Source organism: Pleurodeles waltl, chromosome 1_2 (assembly GCF_031143425.1).
Source record: "Pleurodeles waltl isolate 20211129_DDA chromosome 1_2, aPleWal1.hap1.20221129, whole genome shotgun sequence".
Classification (NCBI taxonomy): Eukaryota; Metazoa; Chordata; class Amphibia; order Caudata; family Salamandridae; genus Pleurodeles; species Pleurodeles waltl.
Window position 1 is genome coordinate 1,124,572,105 of NC_090437.1, and position 14,559 is coordinate 1,124,586,663.

Here is a 14,559-nt window from a genome sequence, read left to right on the forward strand (position 1 = left end):
AGATCAGGGGGGTTTTGTAGGGCACCGGGGGGGGGACACAAGTAGGCACAGAAAGTACACCCTGAGCGGCACAGGGGCAGCCTGGTGCAGAGTGCAAACAGGCGTCGGGTTTGTGATAGGTTTCAATGGGGAGACCCAGTGGTCTCTTCAACGATGCAGACAGGCCGGGGGGGGGCTCCTCGGGTTAGCCACTACCTAGGCTAGGAAGAGGGCCGTCTGTGGGTCGCTCCTGCACTAGAGTTCGGTTCCTTCCGGTCCTGGGGGCTGCGGGTGCAGTGTGTTTTCCAGGCGTCGGGTTCCTTGAAGCAGGCAGTCGCAGTCAGGGGGAGCCTCTGGATTCCCTCTGCAGGCGTCGCTGTGGGGGATCAGGTGGGTCAACTCTGGCTACTCACGGGCTCGCAGTCGCTGGGGAGTCCTCCCTGTAGAGTTAGTTTTCCGCAGGTCGAGCTGGGGGCGTTGGGTGCAGAGTGGAAAGTCTCATGCTTCCGGCGGGAAACATGTGGTCTTTAAAAGTTGCTTCTTTGTTGCAAAGTTGCAGTTTTGTGGAACAGGGCCACTGTCCTCGGGAGTTTCTTGGTCCTTTTAGATGCAGGGTAGTCCTCTGAGGCTTCAGAGGTCGCTGGACCCAGGGGGACGCGTCGCTGTTGCAGTTTTTCTTGAAGTGGGGAGACAGGCCGGTAGGGCTGGGGCTAAAGCAGTTGGTATCTCCGTCTTCTCTGCAGGGCTTCAGGTCAGCAGTCCTTCTTCGTCTTCAGGTTGCAGGAATCTATCTTCCTTGGTTCTGGGGCCCCTAAATACTCAATTTAGGGGTGTGTTTAGGTCTGGGAGGTTAGTAGCCAATGGCTACTAGCCCTGAGGGTGGCTACACCCTCTTTGTGCCTCCTCCCGGTGGGGAGGGAGTCACATCCCTAATCCTATTGGGGTAATCCTCCATCTGCAAGATGGAGGATTTCTAAAAGTCAGAGTCACCTCAGCTCAGGACACCTTAGGGGGTGTCCTGACTGGCCAGTGACTCCTCCTTGTTTTTCTCATTATCTCCTCCAGCCTTGCCGCCAGAAGTAGGGGCAGTGGCCGGAGGGGCGGGCATCTCCACTAGCTGGGATGCCCTTTGGCGCTGTAAGAAAGGGTTTGAGCCTTTGAGGCTCACCGCCAGGTGTTACATTTCCTGCAGGGGGAGGTGTGAAGCACCTCCACCCAGTACAGGCTTTGTGACTGGCCACAGAGTGACAAAGGGACTCTCCCCATGTGTCCAGCAACATGTCTGGTGTGTGGCATGCTGGCAAAAACTAGTCAGCCCACACTGGAAGTCGGGTATGTTTTCAGGGGGCATCTCTAGGATGCCCTCAGGGTGTATTTCACAATCAAATGTACACTGGCATTAGTGTGCATTTATTGTGCTGAGAAGTTTGATACCAAACTTCCCAGTTTTCAGTGTAGCCATTTTGGTGCTGTGGAGTTTGTGTATGACAGAATACCCAGACCATATACTCATATGGCTACCCTGCACTTACAATGCCTAAGGTTTTGCTTAGACACTGTAGGGGCATAGTGCTCATGCACCTATGCCCTCACCTGTGGTATAATGCACCCTGCCTTATGGCTGTAAGGCCTGCCAGAGGGGTGACTTCTCTATGCCATAGGCAGTGTGAGGTTGGCATGGTACTCTGAGGGGAGTGCCATGTCGACTTAGTCATTTTCTCCCCACCAGCACACACAAGCTGGCAAGCAGTGTGCATGTGCTGAGTGAGGGGTCCCCAGGGTGGCATAAAACATGCTGCAACCCTTAGAGACCTTCCCTGGCATCAGGGCCCTTGGTACCATGGGTACCAGTTATAAGGGACTTACCTGGATGCCAGGGTGTCCCAATTGTGGAGACAAAGATACAGTTTAGGGAAAGAACACTGGTGCTGGGGCCTGGTTAGCAGGCCTCAGCACACTTTCAAATCATAACTTGGCATCAGCAAAGGCATAAAGTCAGAAGGTAACCATGCCAAGGAGGCACAACCCCCCCACCCCAAACGAAAGAGGATGAGACTAACCTTTCCCAAGAGAGTCTTCATTTTCTAAGTGGAGGAACCTGGAAAGGCAATCTGCATTGGCATGGGCAGTCCTAGGTCTGTGTTCCACTATAAAGTCAATTCCCTGTAGGGAGATGGACAACCTCAACAGTTTTGGATTGTCACCTTTCATTTGCATTAGCCATCTGGGAGGTCTGTGTTCAGTTGGAACTATAAAGTGAGGACCAAAGAGGTATGGTCTCAGCTTCTTCAGGGACCAAACCACAGCAAAGGCCTCCCTCTCAATGGCACTCCAATGCTGCTCCCTGGGGAGTAACCTCCTGCTAATGAAAGCAACAGGCTGGTCAAGGCCATCATCATTTGTTTGGGACAAAACTGCCCCATCCCATTTTCAGAGGCGTCAGTCTGCACAATGAACTGCTTAGAGTAATCTGGAGCTTTTAGAACTGGAGCTGTGCACATAGCTTGTTTCAGGGTGTCAAAGGCCTGTTGGCATTCTATAGTCCAGTTTACATTCTTAGGCATTTTCTTGGAGGTACGTTCTGTGAGGGGTGTCACTATTGATCCATATCCCTTCACAAACCTCCTGTAGTAGCCAGTCAAGCCAAGTAATGCCCTGACTTGAGTCTGGGTTTTTGGAGCTACCCAGTCCAGAATAGTCTGGATCTTGGGTTGGAGTGGCTGAACTTGGCATCCACCTACAAGGTGTCCCAAGTAAACCACAGTTCCCTGCCCTGTCTGACATTTGGATGCCTTGATAGAGAGGCCTGCTGCTTGCAGGGCCTGCAAAACCGTCTTCAGGTGGACCAGGTGATCCTGCCAGCTGGAGCTAAAGACAGCAATATCGTCAAGATAAGCTGCACTAAAGGACTCCAAGCCAGCAAGGACTTGATTCACCCACCTTTGGAAGGTGGCAGGGGCATTCTTTAAGCCAAAGGGCATCACAGTAAACTGATAATGCCCATCAGGTGTGGAGAATGCTGTCTTTTCTTTTGCTCCTGCTCTTTGCTGGCATTTTTATTTGCCAGTACCCTGCTGTCAAGTCAATGGTACTCAAGTATCTGGCAGCACCTAGTTTGTCAATTAACTCATCTGCCTTTGGAATGGGATGGACATCTGTCTTGGTGACAGAATTAAGTCATCTGTAGTCCACACAAAACCTCATCTCTCTCTTGCCATCCTTGGTGTGAGGTTTGGGGACTAAGACCACTGGGCTAGCCCAGGGTCTGTCAGAGTGCTCAATGACTCCCAATTCCAGCATTTTGTGGACTTCCACTTTAATGCTTTCCTTAACTTGGTCAGACTGTCTAAACATTTTGTTTTTGACAGGCATGCTGTCTCCCGTGTCCACCTCATGGGTACACAGGTGTGTCTGACCAGGGGTTAGGGAAAAGAGCTCAGCAAACTGTTGTAAGACTTTCCTACAGCCAGCTTACTGCTGGCCAGAGAGGGTGTCTGGATAGATCACTCCATCTACTGAGCCATCTTTAGGGTCAGTGGAGAGGAGATCAGGGAGAGTGTGGTTCTACAAATTCTGGACCCATGTAATTTACTTTGCCACAGCAGTACAATTTTAGTATCAAAAGACCGATAATGACTAGTACACTAACCATGAGCATTTTCGCTGAATTCCAGCAGCGTTTTCACCTTGAAATCGCCATTTTCGTCCTGCACTCGTGGCTCCCATTTTAAACACGGCAGCCATTTTAAAAGTTGCCCTCACATAGGCTTATAATACAGTCAGATTTGATTCCAAGGACACATACACCTTGATTGACTTTTCTCTGACCTGGGCAAGCTGGAACCATTGCCTCAGGCCAAACCTGTTTGGTCAGTCCCTCTCCCAGTGGCCGAATCAGATAGCATCAAGGCACACCATGCCATAAAACCCTTATTATCGCTCACACACCCTGCCTAATCTTGCTCACACCTGCACCTGCTCTTTTCTTCTTCTTACTTTACGAGGGGGAGGTGCCCGTTTTTATTGGGGGTCCACACTTATCTGATGTAAAATACTAGGCCTTGCCGGGTAATTTATTATGGGTTGGATGACATGAAATATGAGGTTTCATCATGACACTGTTTTTTCCTTTGTAGTGAAAACATGTGAATGACCAACCAAAATGTCAAGAATGTTTGCCTGAAGCTTAAAAAACTGTATATAAGGAAACCTGACTTTGCATTGAAACACAGTCTCCTGAGAACATACAAACCGTGCTGTTGTACTTCTAGGACGCTTGTTACTTGGCTGCAGCCAATAAATTTGATCTTTGACTTCACCTAGAAGACTCTGAGTTTCTGTGGTCTGAATCAGGAAAGTACCCGAGGTCTTTGGGTGTACCCTGGCACCGCTGGGTTACTGGATCAGTACCGGTTCTGAAAAACCCAGTACCTCAGTTGGCGCCCAACGTGGGGCGATACCAGCGGTACCGGTCCAAGCCTGAGGTCCGTGGGGAGCTTCGTGTGAAAATTCTGGAGGAAGGCCGCCACTTCATCGACCCCTGCATGTCGACGTGGTCCGAAAGTCTTTGCTGCGAGGTTCCCCGCTTCCCGACGGCTACGAAGGACTGCTGCCCTGGCTATCGCCCTGATTTGGACCCTTGATGTTTGGTAGAGCGAAACGATAAGACGAGTCTTCTGGTGACGTCATCGATATTTTCAGTTAAGTATAAGTGGAGCGTCTCCCAGTCCTTAGTTGGACACTTGGTTTGGTCCTTAGTTGGACATTTGGTTTGGTATCCCTTCGGGATCACTTTGATTTGGAACTTGCAAGTACCAAAGCCGAAGGACTCGTGTAATCACGAGACTATCGTAAACGATAATACTTTGAAGTTTGAAGCTAGACTAGTGAGCGAAGATGCCTGGTCTTAGCAGACTTGGAAATTTGTTTTGTATTGGTTGTAAAAGGGACTCCCGGTTGGAGGACTCATGTCCGGTTCCTCCGATTGGAACTCCAACCTATGAACTATATGTGAAGCACGGAGCAGGCCCCATCACGTTTAATAAAGTATGGGTCCGCTATTCTTGGAAATAATTGAGAAAAGTTTTTTTTTCTTCTTGTGAATATGACTTACAACTAGGATCTGCAAACGGTTCTGTAAGTAAATTGCGACAGCGCTATTTATGAAAAATGGCTAAAGCGCGCTGTATTGTGTGTACTGAGTGCTTTCTGTTTATATCTGAAATGAGCTCAATGTGTGTTTGTGGGTCTTCTTGATGTTTACAGTTTGTTAAGTAAAATGTTGGTTAATTAATATTAAGTAGAAACTTTAAAAAAATCCAGAAATGAACCATGTGATGTGCTAACATAGCTATATGTTGCTCTTTAATTTATAGAATGAGCAATTGTGCACATATACAAAACTGCCGTTAAATGCTTAATAAATTAGAAAACACATTCAATAGATATAAATAGGGCCCCAAAAAAAAACGAAATTATCTATTTTTGCAAAAAAATAAAAAATACATTTACAGCATTTTTCTTAGATGCATTGTATTAGATGTTCACAGGCAAACTTTTCAGCTACAGTATATTTGATAGGAATGTTCAATTCAGCCAGCACTTTCCCAGTTAAACATGGGTGGAATTTTGCATAACCTTCCTTTTAAATGAAAGTGGCGCAAAAATGTGACGCATTTCAAGTTAGGCTTATGCGCTTAGGCTTGTGAGTTAATGTATCCCAAATAATAGGCAAGGGATGCAGCTTGCTTTTATATGTGGAATTATCACAAAAAAAAGAATAATTGGGTTTTTATTTAAAAAAAAAAAGAAAATTATTAATTATGGAAAAATTATTTAAAAAATAAGTGCCTTTCAAAATCGTTTTTTAATATTTATAAAGCTTAATACCTATACTATGACCTCCTAACATTAAAATTTAATTTAAGTTATGTTGCACCGCTAAAATGACATTTGTATGTGCAATTTTCCCTTGGCGCAGGAGCAAACAAGCTCATTTCTATAAAGTATAAGTTAATATTTTCAATGGCTGACTCATGGATTGTGCAATAGACATTCTGGTAATGCATATTATGCAAGAAAATTGTAGGATATTGATTTTTTAATGCCTAAAATATCAAAGTCGATTTTGGGCAAAAGCACTGTTTAAACTGCATTTTCTTTCATTCAGAGTACTTTTTAAAGTGTCTCAGGCTTCAGTAAATGCATACATTTAGGTTTAATATATATTTGCAGGTTGTGCCTTCTTATGATTCAATGAGTCAATGTGCCAGTACAAAGGCTTGTTTTAATATCAAGGTTGAAGGTTCTAACTTCAGCTGGGCCTACTGAGACGTTCATTCATTCGAGGTTGATGAAATATGTACCATTGCATGGGATTGCAACAAGCATTTATTCTAACAACTGGTATGTGTGTTATTAAGGTTTGTGAATTATTCACAGTAAATGTAGTTTAATAATCTGGAAATAGGGATAATTTTTTTAGCGCCTAAAAAGTAAAAATATATATTTTTTAAATAGAGTGAATTATTGCAGGTTAGAAGGAAAATAGGAACGCCTACTGTCTTTGACAGATTCAGAGTGGCAGAAGCTAGGAGAGCTACAAAGGCTGGCTCAAGTCACGCTGCTGAGATGCTATCTTTAGTTTTCCCATAAACAATGGAGGAGGCTGTCATGTTGACACGTGTGACCTTTTAAATTAGGGCCTTGTCTCTGTGAAATGCAGAATGACCCTACGGGCCTCTAAAAGTGGGATTTCTGGTTTCTCCAGAAGAACATCAATACAATTAAAGAACTTAATTCCAAAGGGAAAATATAAAAAAAAGGGGTTTCTTCGAAAGTCCCAACATCATGTTAAATGCTCTGCAGAACTGATACATTTGTGTCTACGCTCTAAAAAATAAAATGATGCCTGCTAGTCGCTTTTATTTGACAGAAAACGAAGTGTTGCATTAAGTCTTAGACAGAAAATAAGATGCAGCCCTTTTCTAAAATTTTGAAGGCTACATGCCTTAATGAGAACGATTTGCCAATTAAGACTTTTTTTTCACAGTGGAAATTGTAGGTGCCAAATTAATATGGAGTGTCAGTGTAACAATTTTTACTTTTAGAAAGGTAAAACTAAGGTGGCTTGATGTTGCGAAGTAACTGACAAGAGGGTAACAGTTAAGTAATGGAAATTTATTTTCATGTATTTGGTCCTATCATGAATTGTTCTTGCTGGTCCTGTATGTTAGAAGAGAAACAGTAAAGTTATATTTGACAGCAGATTTCCATTGCCTGGTGATCTACTGTCAAAAGGAGGGTAAGGATTTTAAACCTGACAAATTAAACAGGCCCAAATATTGGGTTTTGGGCTGCAGGTTTACAGTGCATAAAGTACATGACATGGTGTTGTGTGTCACCGATTATTCACACATGCTATTGTTTTGTCTATGCTTTTTGTGCTTGATACAAAGCAAGTATATCTGATGGCTTGATGTTTTGTGCGTTTTTATTATTTTTTATTAGTTTTTTGCATGTTTGTTGCTGCTTTTGATACTATTACAAGCTCCCCTGTGTTGTGAGGGGATGGTCATGACGATGCCCATCGCTACGCAACAGTTGGTTGAACTTGTTCTGGTTACTAAATTCCACAGATAATGATATTTCATGCTGTGAACATAAAAGACAACACTTCACCAGTGCATGTCTATTTGGCTATAATAGTATTGAAGGAAAATAAAAAGAGATATACAGGATCAAAGTGTGTCACCTGTAGTTAGTCACGTTACTGCCCCTTCCCTTAAAGGAACAGGCAGCCCTACATTTATGTAGCCTTGATTGGACCTAAGGATGAAATTATAGATCTGTGACTCAAGGTGGCCTAATTTCTATATTACATTAGTTAATGATGTTCTGTTTCCTAAGTAGCATATGGCTTTCGTTCCTTAAAAGAAAACCAGGTTTTCATTTTTTCCTGAAGAAGGAACTGAAACATTAGCTAGGAGTACCGTATATGGTGTAGTCGCCAACGGTAGAGTTAAAATTTGTATAACTTTGGCCTTTGTGTATCACCCGTACTCTCGGTGTTGTGTCACATGCCTGACTATCACCCAAATAATTTTTTTTGTTCTTCCTATAGATTTTTTTCTTTTGTTACTTCCCCTGACCAATGTCGCATCATGCTTAGTTATTGAGATTTTAGCTATGTCCTAGTCCCATTTCTCTTTTTCGAATTCCTTTCACCAGTCAGCCCTTTTATTATTATTGATGTATTGTTCAGGTTCACATTTCCAGACTGCAGTGATGTACCAGGGACCCCCATGTTATGTATAATTCCCTTTGGTATGACCAGACTGGTTTTCAAGAATTTGCCTTAGGCCTGCTTCAATGTTTTCCAGCCTGACTGTCAGGGTAGCGATAGACTGGTTAACTGACTCAATATTATAGTAAGACAAGTTTTCCATTTCAATAGGAGATATCTTATGTTTACCTTTTTGAACATGACGAATTTTCAATGTCTATTTTAATTTGGTTTTCGGTTCCCTTCTGTTCCTGCTACTTTAATTTTTGGTGGGATCAGATGTGTCCTAATCATGCAAATATCAGGACCCTCTAGTTCTTGTCTTTTTATTTGCACATTTGACTATTAGCCTGTGTATTGCATAGTGCACCTGATGCACAGTTTTTAAAGGAAGGTTTCTACATGTCCCTGATAATCGGTATCATGTGATTTCTCTATTGAGATGTTCTAAGGTAAGGAGGAACACCTAGACTTAATCATTGAGGAAAATATGTGTTTACCCCATTAGACAATGCCACTGTGTGAGGAAATCCATTCAGATAGAATTATCATGTAGCTATAGATGGCAGAGAATAATGGAGAGAACCCAATTAAAGATGCTAGAGACCCTGTTTTGCCCTTCTGCCTTTGTCTTTGTATTTTATACCCATGGTGTATGGCTACTCCTTTGAAGATTGCAGACCACCTGCTTGCAGTCCCCTTGTTAAAAACCATGAACTGTTTTTTTTTACTAAATTGAAGGAAACTAACAACTGTGGCACATTTCCTACGTCACTAGATTCTGCGGGTATCAAGTCATAATAACCTGCAGGACATTGATTTAAGCCTAATTCCCATCAGTGACAGCTACAGATGAAAGACGGACGTCTTGGCCCTACAGTCTCAGCACCCAGAAAGTAGCAAAGCTGGACAGCGATCGCCAGCGCATGGTATCGTACTTGCTCCATCAGACGGCGTTGGACATCGCAGTGCCAAAGTTTCAGTGTAAAGGAGCTAAAGAGAAGGATTCCTGTTGTTGATGGCAGAGCTGTTTTGAGGTTTCATTTCTCTACCTGTCATGTGCTGGTAACCTCTGACAGTGTGCAATCCCTTGAGCCCCTTGGCCTGAGTTTTGGCCACCCCCCCCCTTTTCTTTGCTCCAACGGAAGAAGGGCAGTGCACCGGAGATTTCAAGTTTGGAAAAAGGCACTATATTGTGGTGCCCATGAAAGAGCAGCTTGAGCGTCCTCTGACACTAAATAATGAGTGTTGGAGTCTGAAAGTGCTGCTGAGCTTGAGCTATTTCACAATTAATGGTGCTTGGGTCTGCACGAGATGATTTGTGCCCTTGATCAATGAAGAGCACATTGTTTGCAGTGTCTGCCACAGAGGAGAGACACTGGTGCATTGCTTTAAGACATTGAGACTTTCGAGTGAGCTGTGGGTGTTTGCCAGGAGGGCACTCCAACTAAGCAGTACTTTTCTCACGAAGAGGCCTGAATTGAGAGGCCCATGCGAAAGAAAACAACAAAAGAAAATTTGATGGACAATAGAAGCCTGCCAGAGAGGCTTTTTGAACGGACTCTGGGCATAGTTGGTTTCACAAGAGGTTTCCGTGTGATTGTATAGACTAGGTGTTAGGAGACTGATTGTTTTGCTGGCATTGTTTTAAAGTACTATTCTGTTTAGTAAAAGCAGAATAAAGTCAATTTTCTGTGGAAAGAGTACCCCCCTTTTCACCTTAGAGCATTGATGAGAGTCACCACTGTTCCACCTGAACATACAAAAATTACTGAAATGCAGAGGAGCCCTAAAAATGTTACTAGATAATTTTAGGATTTGCTTTTTGGTTAGGGTTGTGAAAAATTATTATTTCATTTGTGTTAGTGGTCACTACTTTCTCCCGTTGTCTATATGTTCTTAATAACGTGTTTTCTAGTGTCTTTTAAACATGACGTTGTCATTTATGGGTAGGATTGTTTTTCTCTACTCAATTGACTTCTGCACCCACTTCCCAACCTATGTCTTTTCCTACTATTGTTTCTTTGCACTCTTTTCACCCTTTTCCTGAACATGAGCAGGTTAAAAGATCAGAATTCGTAGGCAATTCTTTTGTACAGTTTCTGCATCAACACTAGTTAGTAGTGAACATCACTAATTGTTGGGTGTGTGATCTTATGCCACCTACTGCAGATAGAGGTATTCCTTATTTTGTCCTGCCATATGTGGCCTTTTGTGCTACTTCATGTTCGAGGAGACCTGTCCAGAGAGAGTTACCAAGTACTAGAATTTTGCTCCAGCAACATCTCCATGGCCTTATAAACATAGACCTGGACTCAGATTAGCATGAGAATAGGTTTATTGCCTATGTAAGGGCAAAAGGAGGGTTTGTGGTTCTAAAAATTCTGGACCCATGTAATTTACTTTGCCACAGCAGTACAATTTTAGTATCAAAAGACCGATAATGACTAGTACACTAAGCATGAGCATTTTCGCTCAATTCCAGCAGCGTTTTCACCTTGAAATCGCCATTTTCGTCCTGCACTCGTGGCTCCCATTTTATACACAGCAGCCATTTTAAAAGTTGCCCTCACATAGGCTTATAATACAGTCAGATTTGATTCCAAGGACACATACACCTTGATTGACTTTTCTCTGACCTGGGCAAGCTGGAACCATTGCCTCAGGCCAAACCTGTTTGGTCAGTCCCTCTCCCAGTGGCCGAATCAGATAGCATCAAGGCACACCATGCCATAAAACCCTTATTATCGCTCACACACCCTGCCTAATCTTGCTCACACCTGCACCTGCTCTTTTCTTCTTACTTACTTTACGAGGGGGAGGTGCCCGTTTTTATTGGGGGTCCACACTTATCTGATGTAAAATACTAGGCCTTGCCGGGTAATTTATTATGGGTTGGATGACATGAAATATGAGGTTTCATCATGACACTGTTTTTTCCTTTGTAGTGAAAACATGTGAATGACCAACCAAAATGTCAAGAATGTTTGCCTGAAGCTTAAAAAACTGTATATAAGGAAACCTGACTTTGCATTGAAACACAGTCTCCTGAGAACATACAAACCGTGCTGTTGTACTTCTAGGACGCTTGTTACTTGGCTGCAGCCAATAAATTTGATCTTTGACTTCACCTAGAAGACTCTGAGTTTCTGTGGTCTGAATCAGGAAAGTACCCGAGGTCTTTGGGTGTACCCTGGCACCGCTGGGTTACTGGATCAGTACCGGTTCTGAAAAACCCAGTACCTCAGTTGGCGCCCAACGTGGGGCGATACCAGCGGTACCGGTCCAAGCCTGAGGTCCGTGGGGAGCTTCGTGTGAAAATTCTGGAGGAAGGCCGCCACTTCATCGACCCCTGCATGTCGACGTGGTCCGAAAGTCTTTGCTGCGAGGTTCCCCGCTTCCCGACGGCTACGAAGGACTGCTGCCCTGGCTATCGCCCTGATTTGGACCCTTGATGTTTGGTAGAGCGAAACGATAAGACGAGTCTTCTGGTGACGTCATCGATATTTTCAGTTAAGTATAAGTGGAGCGTCTCCCAGTCCTTAGTTGGACACTTGGTTTGGTCCTTAGTTGGACATTTGGTTTGGTATCCCTTCGGGATCACTTTGATTTGGAACTTGCAAGTACCAAAGCCGAAGGACTCGTGTAATCACGAGACTATCGTAAACGATAATACTTTGAAGTTTGAAGCTAGACTAGTGAGCGAAGATGCCTGGTCTTAGCAGACTTGGAAATTTGTTTTGTATTGGTTGTAAAAGGGACTCCCGGTTGGAGGACTCATGTCCGGTTCCTCCGATTGGAACTCCAACCTATGAACTATATGTGAAGCACGGAGCAGGCCCCATCACGTTTAATAAAGTATGGGTCCGCTATTCTTGGAAATAATTGAGAAAAGTTTTTTTTTCTTCTTGTGAATATGACTTACAACTAGGATCTGCAAACGGTTCTGTAAGTAAATTGCGACGGTGCTATTTATGAAAAATGGCTAAAGCGCGCTGTATTGTGTGTACTGAGTGCTTTCTGTTTATATCTGAAATGAGCTCAATGTGTGTTTGTGGGTCTTCTTGATGTTTACAGTTTGTTAAGTAAAATGTTGGTTAATTAATATTAAGTAGAAACTTTAAAAAAATCCAGAAATGAACCATGTGATGTGCTAACATAGCTATATGTTGCTCTTTAATTTATAGAATGAGCAATTGTGCACATATACAAAACTGCCGTTAAATGCTTAATAAATTAGAAAACACATTCAATAGATATAAATAGGGCCCCAAAAAAAAACGAAATTATCTATTTTTGCAAAAAAAAAAAAATACATTTACAGCATTTTTCTTAGATGCATTGTATTAGATGTTCACAGGCAAACTTTTCAGCTACAGTATATTTGATAGGAATGTTCAATTCAGCCAGCACTTTCCCAGTTAAACATGGGTGGAATTTTGCATAACCTTCCTTTTAAATGAAAGTGGCGCAAAAATGTGACGCATTTCAAGTTAGGCTTATGCGCTTAGGCTTGTGAGTTAATGTATCCCAAATAATAGGCAAGGGATGCAGCTTGCTTTTATATGTGGAATTATCACAAAAAAAAGAATAATTGGGTTTTTATTTTTAAAAAAAAAGAAAATTATTAATTATGGAAAAATTATTTAAAAAATAAGTGCCTTTCAAAATCGTTTTTTAATATTTATAAAGCTTAATACCTATACTATGACCTCCTAACATTAAAATTTAATTTAAGTTATGTTGCACCGCTAAAATGACATTTGTATGTGCAATTTTCCCTTGGCGCAGGAGCAAACAAGCTCATTTCTATAAAGTATAAGTTAATATTTTCAATGGCTGACTCATGGATTGTGCAATAGACATTCTGGTAATGCATATTATGCAAGAAAATTGTAGGATATTGATTTTTTAATGCCTAAAATATCAAAGTCGATTTTGGGCAAAAGCACTGTTTAAACTGCATTTTCTTTCATTCAGAGTACTTTTTAAAGTGTCTCAGGCTTCAGTAAATGCATACATTTAGGTTTAATATATATTTGCAGGTTGTGCCTTCTTATGATTCAATGAGTCAATGTGCCAGTACAAAGGCTTGTTTTAATATCAAGCTTGAAGGTTCTAACTTCAGCTGGGCCTACTGAGACGTTCATTCATTCGAGGTTGATGAAATATGTACCATTGCATGGGATTGCAACAAGCATTTATTCTAACAACTGGTATGTGTGTTATTAAGGTTTGTGAATTATTCACAGTAAATGTAGTTTAATAATCTGGAAATAGAGATAATTTTTTTAGCGCCTAAAAAGTAAAAATATTTTTTTTTTAAATAGAGTGAATTATTGCAGGTTAGAAGGAAAATAGGAAGGCCTACTGTCTTTGACAGATTCAGAGTGGCAGAAGCTAGGAGAGCTACAGAGGCTGGCTCAAGTCACGCTGCTGAGATGCTATCTTTAGTTTTCCCATAAACAATGGAGGAGGCTGTCATGTTGACACGTGTGACCTTTTAAATTAGGGCCTTGTCTCTGTGAAATGCAGAATGACCCTACGGGCCTCTAAAAGTGGGATTTCTGGTTTCTCCAGAAGAACATCAATACAATTAAAGAACTTAATTCCAAAGGGAAAATATAAAAAAAAGGGGTTTCTTCGAAAGTCCCAACATCATGTTAAATGCTCTGCAGAACTGATACATTTGTGTCTACGCTCTAAAAAATAAAATGATGCCTGCTAGTCGCTTTTATTTGACAGAAAACAAAGTGTTGCATTAAGTCTTAGACAGAAAATAAGATGCAGCCCTTTTCTAAAATTTTGAAGGCTACATGCCTTAATGAGAACGATTTGCCAATTAAGACTTATTTTTCACAGTGGAAATTGTAGGTGCCAAATTAATATGGAGTGTCAGTGTAACAATTTTTACTTTTAGAAAGGTAAAACTAAGGTGGCTTGATGTTGCGAAGTAACTGACAAGAGGGTAACAGTTAAGTAATGGAAATTTATTTTCATGTATTTGGTCCTATCATGAATTGTTCTTGCTGGTCCTGTATGTTAGAAGAGAAACAGTAAAGTTATATTTGACAGCAGATTTCCATTGCCTGGTGATCTACTGTCAAAAGGAGGGTAAGGATTTTAAACCTGACAAATTAAACAGGCCCAAATATTGGGTTTTGGGCTGCAGGTTTACAGTGCATAAAGTACATGACATGGTGTTGTGTGTCACCGATTATTCACACATGCTATTGTTTTGTCTATGCTTTTTGTGCTTGATACAAAGCAAGTATATCTGATGGCTTGATGTTTTG